Raw genomic sequence first — 8,921 nt, 5'->3', positions numbered from 1 at the left:
GGGCTTTTGTCTAATGTGAGAAGAATAACCGAGGAAGACTAGAAGCGAGTTTCCGGGAGATGCACATCTCTCTATGGCGGCAACAGTCAATTTTCCTGGAAAAACTAGATCAAGGATCACTAGATCATTGGATTGAGGATCGAGGATCGAGGATCGAGGATCAAGAATCAAGGATCAGCTCAAAATGAATCAAATAAATTAAACAAATTAATAGGCATGATTGATTGCTACTCTACGTGACTCAGTCAAGATCTCCCGTATGCTCAAGCGAAAATAAAAGAAAATAAGTGAAATTGGCACAAATATAACAAATATAATAAATATAATTATACTTAATACGGAAAAGCCATACTACTTTTTGGTATTTTCCTTTACCGACTATTAGGACAGCTATTAAAGACGGAAAGCTACAGAGCGCGTTCACTTGTGCATATGCTATGTTCACATGAAAATTTTCAAATTATCCCGAGTGTCGGTATGTGACTGCGTATTTAACTTCCGATGCAATTTCAAAACACGAAGCCGTTTTTGGCGACTGCCTGAGTGAACAGCAAATTTTCAGCTGCTTTAAATTCGTTTCTCCAAATTTTTACTGACCTCATATCCTGAAAGGAAAAGCAGATGAAATGCATCCGCAGAATCACTTGCTTGAAAGAAGACGTTTTAGTCGTTTTTCCAACGGGATTTGACATGAAACATAATTCGGAAAGTGATAAAATTTCATCGTCCCACTGAGTTGTTCTTGTGAGTCCCCTGAAGTATACACAGAATTTGTTGTTCACTTCGGCAAATCAACAAAGATCTTGATCCAGAAACCCGAGAGGGGTGGATAGAGGTGAGGAGGTTAAGCGCAGCTTAAACTTGTCTCCAATGTCTTCTAATAATGTCGTTCAGAATGCAGTTATGACACTTTCAAAGCAGCGTGTCCGTCTTCATTTTGAGAAATACGATTGTCCTCTATATGGCGTGCAGTTTATCAACAGCACAAACTTGCCCTTGAAAATCGTGTCATCAGAAGCAGGCAGTGACAAGGACAGTTTTTAATTCGGCAAAGTCTTTTTTAGCTTCTGAATCTCTCGAACAAAGTATCCCATTTTTTTCGTTCTCCACTTGCGGATTCACAATCCTATATAATGACAGAGAGTTACGTTCAGATTAAGAACCAGGAGTCATGTGAGACTAATCGAAATCGCTACAACACAATGTGAGGTGATGATCGAAAGGAAGTCTTACGGGAGGAAAACGGGGAGCAATACACCGGAGCTGTAGATCTCCGATTTACTCGGATAGAAATGCCGCGTCCTCCCTCAAGATCTTATCACATTGCACGTTCTGTAATAGATAACATTAGCGGAGGTGACGTGAAGTGATCAGTAATCTTAGTGGATCGTTTGGCTCCCGAGATAATTTTTATGTCTACCCACATTTATTGGTACACTGCTGCCAGTGTTGTTAGGTTATGAAATTAAATCATAGGAGACAGGGCCAGCAATCACTTCAGATCAAAAGCGATATTGCACTTGGCTGATTTATAATTCTCTTTTCATGAGGTAGTGACAAGAGGTGGGTGGTTGGAGAGGGGGTGGAGGGGGGAAGGAAGGAGGAGAATCAAAAAGAGCATGCTATTTCTTTTCATATATGAAGTATGAATGGCACATCTAACAGAAGAACTTGACAGGTGGGAGGGGAGGCATGAAAGTAGTGGGGAGGGGGTTGGGGAGAGGAGAATCAAACAGAGGATGCCTTTTTTTTGTATATAAGAAGTATGAATGGCACCTCTAACAGAAAAAGTTGACAAGTGGGAGGAGAGGCACAATGTGCTAAACCCCTGTTTGAATGATAGCACATCAGTATTTCCTAGTATCTAGACGCCAAAGCTTATTTAGGAAACTTGCCATCAAACTTACCCTCGTTTGATTTTCGTTCGGCCATCTTAACCTTGGACCTCATCAGTATAACTGTAATGTACTGCAAATACCTTGCATTTGACGACTTGTTTTGGGTTTGCATAGAAACGAACTTGGTTTAGTCATAACTAGAACTGAGGTGTAATTCAAATCAACTATAAACCTTATAACAATTATCTGTTGTTCGGATTTTGCTTCGATAGAATGAACTACTTGAGATCGAGGATTGTCGAGGCGGACATGATTTGCGCGCTCAATCGGACACGCATATCATCTGTAGACAGTCTAGACATGCTGTGATACTTTATACGCTTCAAACAGACAACTCTTTTTCTTTATTTACTTAATAATTTAACCTTTACACCATAATATCAGTATGCATATTCTCCATGCTGTTCTCTATACATTTTTCAAGGTGCTGATAAGGAGAATTTGTTTAACAATCAAGACTTTCTTTGGTTGATAATCATTTCCTATATTCTCATGACCTTAATGTTAGATTCAGAGGTGATATTGTAAGGAGAAATTCGATGCTAATCACTCCAAGGGGTACAAGAGTTAAGGTTTTTGTTTTTACTTTTGCGCGCTATGAATGACGGGGAGCAATACATCGGAGTTAGAGATTTCAGTTTTCGTTTCTGATCAGTAACAGAGCGACTTAGAGTCACTTTAGGTACCTTTTGTCACAAATTAATTCTGCAATCTATGAAAAAGGGGAAGGCTATTAAGCTCTGTATCATTTCATAGCCGTTTTTAGCACCTTTCACACACCACAAATCCCTACCCCCCCACCCCAAGGGACCGAACTCTCATGCTAAAAGAGTGGTGTTGCTCGTGTACATTATCTAATCATGTCATATTCAGTTTTTTGATAAATTTCGTGCTCATTAGCGTCTCTGTGCGGCATGAAAAATCTGTGCAGCAAAAAAAGAAAGGGTTCCCGTCTTGTCACGAGCTTACGACAAAAAAACAGTCCTAGGTCCCCAGAAATTAAACCTTAGGCCTACGCTTTCCGTGTTGCATAGAAGCGCAGAATCTGAAAGATTAGAGGGGAAGGGATGAAACTGTCTTGTAGTATTTTCACTAAACCTTTATCGTGTATAACTTCTAAAATGCTGTTGTGTAATTAAAGTGAAGGAAGTTGTGCTCTAAGAAGCGAATATTTCAGAGACCTGACCTTCCGATAGGCAACAATTGGCGGATTAGGATATATTAGTGCCTAGTTATTGTTGCCTGAAATAAGTTGCCAGTGTTTCATAAAAATCTTTTTGAGATTCTGGTAAGCAGGGTTGAAAGTCCTAAAGAATGTCAAAATCTTTTTAAATGATTTCGGTTTGTTTGTCAAAGCCGTGTTGCGTGATGAGAATTGTGCATCGGCTAAGACCTTTTTCGACAAGGTCCTGAGGGTAGCTTCGTTCTACAAGGCAAGTTAAGGCAAGTCAAGTTCTTCAACCGATTTTTTTTTTTTTTTTTTTTTTTTTTTTTTTTTTTTAATTATTTGATAAGTAGGTTGTGTGAAAGGCAGCCAAAGGGCTGATGTGGACCTACTATACTAAATATTAAGAATTACATATATATAAAAATTGCAATAATAACTTAGAACTACTATATACAAATAAAATGGTGTTCACTAAGACTAACATATAAATCTAAAAGTAAATGAAATGGTCCTTTCTGTTGGCAACTACTGTTGCCTCTTTCTCAAATGAAAAATTGTCAATAGTCTTAACATGTTTACGTAAAATTTGTTTAAAAGAATAAAAACTTTCAGGTACTTTAACTAATCTATTTACAAAATTCCAAATAACAGGACCTCTGTATCGTAGGGAGTTCCTGCCGGTCTCTGATCTAAATCTAATGACATTAAATTGGTTAGGAACACGAGAAGATCTAGAAGAAACTCTTTTAGAAAACAGTTCACATATCGACTGGGTCGTTGTTCCAAAATATACTTTGTGCAAGAGAAACAGTACAGATTTTTTATAGAAGTAAGAGATGGGCAGCCAGTCGGATTTCATGAGACATGTGTCATCTGCCATCGTTGAGTCGAGGTTATTCACAATACGAGCTGCTCTTGCATGAATATGGTTTAGAGAGTTCAGTGCGGAAGGAGAACAATTTCCCCATACCGAAATTCCATACGTTACACTGGGGATAATTGTTTTAAAGTATATTTCCTCGAGAACCTTCTTCGGAAGGATTCTCATTCTCTTCAACGCTCCAACCTTCTGCGTAAAAGATTTCTTCACTGAGTCAATGTGCACAGACCATGTCAGCTTATTGTCAATTTTAACTCCAAGACAAGTGGTGTAATTAACCAGGTCGATATGGCCAGTGTTAAAGTGGAGGGGAGGTATAGGCCCAACAAAAGAGGTTTTACTTAGTATCATTGCTTCAGTTTTAATTGGGTGGATGGTTAGCTGATTCTTAATGCTCCACAGGAGAACTTGCTCCAATGATTTATTTAGTGACAACATAACCTGGTCAACATTTGGTCCAATACAGTAAACTGTAGTGTCATCTGCATACATGTATAGATCTCCCGAGTCGATGTGGTCAGGGAGATCATTAACATATATGGTGTAGAGCCGGGGGCCAAGAAGCGAGCCTTGAGGGACTCCATATCGCACATAGTCAGTGACCGACCTGCAATTATTAACTTCAGCAAATTGACATCTATCAGTAAGATAGCTCATTAGCCATTCATGAAGAGATCCTGATATTCCAATGGCGTGTAGTTTATGCGATAAAATATAATGGGGGACAGTGTCAAAAGCTTTCTGGAAGTCAATAAAGACTGCTCCAACTGTCAGACCATTGTCAATTGCTGTCTTCCATCCTTCAGTCATAGAGGTAAGCATTCCTTCAGTCGATAGTCCCTTGCTAAACCCCCACTGTTTACAGCTTTTTATGCCACAGCTGTTCAGATGGGTATCAATTATGTTGCAGATCTGACTTTCGAGCAGCTTGCTGGGGATACTTAAAAGTGATATTGGCCTATAATTTGAAACATCTGCTGGGTTTCCTTTTTTAAAGATTGCATTAACTTTAGCAATCTTCCATGTGTTAGGGAAGCTGGACTGAGCCATGCTGCTCTTGAAAACAGTTACAATGCCCTCTAGGGCATTTGTTTTCAGTTTGTTCTCAGTAAGCTTAGTGCCTCTCATTTTACAAAAACCCTTCTTAACACTGAGAAGGTGGCGTGAAGAGAAGTTTGTATATTGGAATGTTTCTGTCGGCTTGCATTATGTTTAAAAATCAAGGATTTTGCTATCGGAAAATCTCGGTCCTGTAAAAACTTCAGTATCGAGGAAAACAATTTTTGCTGATGAAATTTCGTGCGTGAATCTAAAACTGGCGTGCAATGAGTTACCAAATTATTGAAGTTGTTGATTTCGGTTTCGGGAATGGTCCACACACAAAAAATGTCATCAATGTATATTTTCCAAAGAAATGGTTTATGTGGCTTGTAGCTAGTTAGAAGCTGTTTCTCAATTTGAGCCATGAATACGACTGCAAAAGCTATCGCCATTTTTGTTCCCATAGCTATTGCAAGTGTTTGTCGTTGAAATTCAAAGACTTTCCTTTGAGAATCAGTCTCGTAAAGTTTCCCAAAAATGTTGTTGGGATCGGAGGTTTTTTAGAACAAAAGTGGCTATTGAGTTCTTAACCTGCTATCTTGACCTCACATTTGGTCAGTAACGCAGATATATACTTACGCTTTATTTCAATCACTGCAGTCTCTCGAGCGCCTTCGGCACCAACCAATGCTGGACGTTCATTAAGCCCCGTAGAGAAAGTAACATCTAACTCCATAACATATATCATTCGTATCGTTATTGCTGTGTTGCTTCTCGTTCTAATTGCTGTGGCTTTCTACTGTTAGTGGAAGAAACAAAATCGGCATGAAGGAAACCAGGCTCATGACCCTCAAGGTAAGAAAAAAAAATTTTTTTTGAGGTCAGATCGTCAGGCTGAGCGAAGTCCCATAAAGGATTGCTTTTAGTAAACATTAGGGCTCTTATGCCAAACAGAACGGCGACACTAACGAAAAAGTTGCGAATGAAACGATTTAATGAGGAGGAAAATAGCACCCCACGTGTTTTTTTTGAAACACGTTGTAGATTTCTTTAAAATTCTCATCTGCCTAGCAACAAAGTGAAAACGACAAATTTTGCGTTGTCCGCGAACGAGAATCCTGACAGCAAATATTTTGTATGTTTACCTGTTTCTCGTTGACACCTACACATATTACGCTTGAAGAGGAGATCGGACGCTATTTAAAACTGTAGGACGTGGTGATATTGACAGAATGCTGATTTGAGTTCTGCTTCCTTACTGACTGAGAGGATAACGCAAGCTTTTTCGACCAAACGCTTTGCGAAACCATGAAGAAACAATGCAATCCCTTGTTTTCGCCTCTACGGAATATAACTCTGTATGAATTTTAATCCTGGGAAAATGCAATGAAAACTTTTTACAACGCGTAGCTAGTGAAGTATGCTAAATGATGGACATTTGTTCAATTCTGGCTCGAAGTTTACCGATAAAAATCGCCCATACACTCATTTACGTGCACCACGCGATCTCTGCTAAATAAATCACGTTTTCCAGAATAGAACAGAAATAAAATTTGACAGTCAACAGCGTTGAAAACTAAACTAACGCTATATTAGAATCTCTTTCTTCTTTCCTCTGGCTGTTATCCTGAGAGGGTCTGAGAGACAGAATCTTTAACAAATTCGCTGTTGTCGTTGTAATTGTTTTAGAAATGGAGGAAGCGAAATATGACTTTGTGCCGCCCACCTCATCGGAGACACCAGCTCACGCGCGATCTTCGTACGGACTTGGAGGAAGGCGGACGGCCTACTCCACGAGACCAAATAGTCATCAACGAGATTCTGACTCTCAGGGCAGTAGTGGCTCGTTACAGGGCTTCAGCGTAAGCAACGGCAAAAGTAAGTATGTCTCAAATGGGAAAGAGCTCGGTCTGTATTCAAAATAATCCTTAAGGAGTTAGAAGAAGCGCACGTTGCCGCGTGACACTTTCGTGACAATTCGTTCTGTGTGTGGTGTGACATTTTTGAACCGGACAATTTTTAGTTGATTATTTTCCATAGTTCAAATCTTTTTTTATCCAAGGCCTATTGCTATTTAGCATTTCCTGTAATCCTATTCGTGATCGAAGTAGTTTTCATACTTTGCATTAGTTCTAACTGGATATTACAATGTGTGTGAAACTAAAGGATTGTTGAAGAACGCATGGGCGTCATCCATAATCCAGAACATCTACAGGCATATTTGAATAAAGAAGGACTAAGGAAGAACCGAGAATGGAAATTATTACAAAACTAAGTTATAGTTCACGCTAGATTTAATGTGAAAAAACAATAATTCACATCTATTCCGACAGAGTCATGTATAATCGTATCATGACTTTGACACAGAATAGGTTTAAAATATTGTTTTTTCACATAAAATGGGCAGCTGGATCAAGAAATTTGTTCAACTCGCTGTATGCCTAATCGATGGTCTCTTTTAAAATCAGAGCGTCTTTCCATTTTAAATTCTTGGTTTCTTTTATGATGCATACTTTCAATACTTTCTACCTTTTTCCTTTATTTTGTTTGTTTTGTTGTCTTTTATGTTGTTTTGTTTCGTTTTTGTTTATTTTTCACTTCTCACTGTTTAGTTCCTTTCTTTCGGCAAGTTCTTTGTCTCGGCTCGCTACCATTTTCTCGTTGTCAACCTTTGAACTCTCAGAAAAGATTAACATGAAACTTCTCCCTATCTCTAATATCTCTACATCATCCAGCAAACAGGTCATGAGAATTCTGAAACTTATCGGGTAGATTTTTTTATCCCCATCTAACACCAAATTCTCAAAACTAATAACAAGGAAATCTGTTACAGCTAGACGGGAGAATTGACAATAATTGTTGATTACCTTCACCACTAAAAACTGCAATTCTCTGAGGCGGGGCGAGGAGTAAAAACTGTTTCATTGAGCAACAACAAAAATTGAATTATGCCCCGGCCACAACTCCGCCGATTACAAAAAATGACGGTCTCTTGGTGTTTAGTTTAATGAGAAAACACGCGAAATCAAGCTGAAGACTAACTCCTCAACTGCGAACGTGTACCGCTGACCTGCGGAGTGGTGCCAACCTTCGGATTTTCGAAGTGAAAGTCGTTTTTTTTAATTTGAACTCCACGCTAGAGACTGGACCTTGTGTCAATTATTGATTTTTAACGGAAACGAACCTTTACCCTTCCAAGGCGAAGGCTGACCGTAAAATGTCCCACCCCTCTCCCCCTAAAGTCTGCAAATTACTTAAGCTAATCTCATAACTGTATGGGCACCTGCGACCTCTCCTCAGACCTCCCGTATCTACCAGCACAATGGTACTTTTTGTAAGTCTCAGAATATGATAATAATATTTTTGATTTCTCTACCACAGGTAAAACGTTGGTTCGGGACCTTCCCGCCCATGTTTTCATCGAACTTGGAAAGTTTTTAAACCCCAAGTCAAGCAAAAACTGGGTGACACTTGCGGGATACCTCGAGTTTACTACGAATGAGATAAAAAAACTTTGAACTTGAGGTCAACGAGGCTACTCAAAACGTGCTTTATCAATGGGGACAAAAAGATAGTTCCACTGTGGATTTCCTTATCAATGTATTGAAGAAAATGAAAAGGGATGACTGCGTGCAAGTTCTTAAGCCGTGGGATAATTGATGAAGCAGAAAGAACTGTACGTGAAAGCGAGGAGAAAAGGCGTTTCTCTCAGGTAGTCGCCCGAAGGTGGAGCTCTCAACTATTGAGATGGATTAAGCGGAAAACTTGAGTTGGACAATGTTAAATGGACGCAGAGTCTTGGATCGTGAATGAAAGGTTATTAAGTCGTTTGTTTTGTTCGTGTTGTAATTAAGGTAGGTGTTGCTGTTCCTTTTTTTCCATAAGCGGTTTCCGATGGTGTAAGAGATGGCTGTGCGCGAGAAGAAGTCACAAA

General features: G+C 39.3%; 1 pseudogene; it reads left to right on the top strand.

Moving 5' to 3' along the window:
- Positions 1 to 5,410: 5,410 nt before the first annotated feature.
- LOC136281571 (tumor necrosis factor receptor superfamily member 16-like) lies at positions 5,411 to 8,921 on the top strand (annotated as a pseudogene).

This window comes from Pocillopora verrucosa, chromosome 6 (genome assembly GCF_036669915.1).
Source record: "Pocillopora verrucosa isolate sample1 chromosome 6, ASM3666991v2, whole genome shotgun sequence".
Taxonomy (NCBI): Eukaryota; Metazoa; Cnidaria; class Anthozoa; order Scleractinia; family Pocilloporidae; genus Pocillopora; species Pocillopora verrucosa.
Note: the sequence above shows the minus strand (reverse complement) of the source record. Positions and strands in the feature narration are given on the sequence as shown.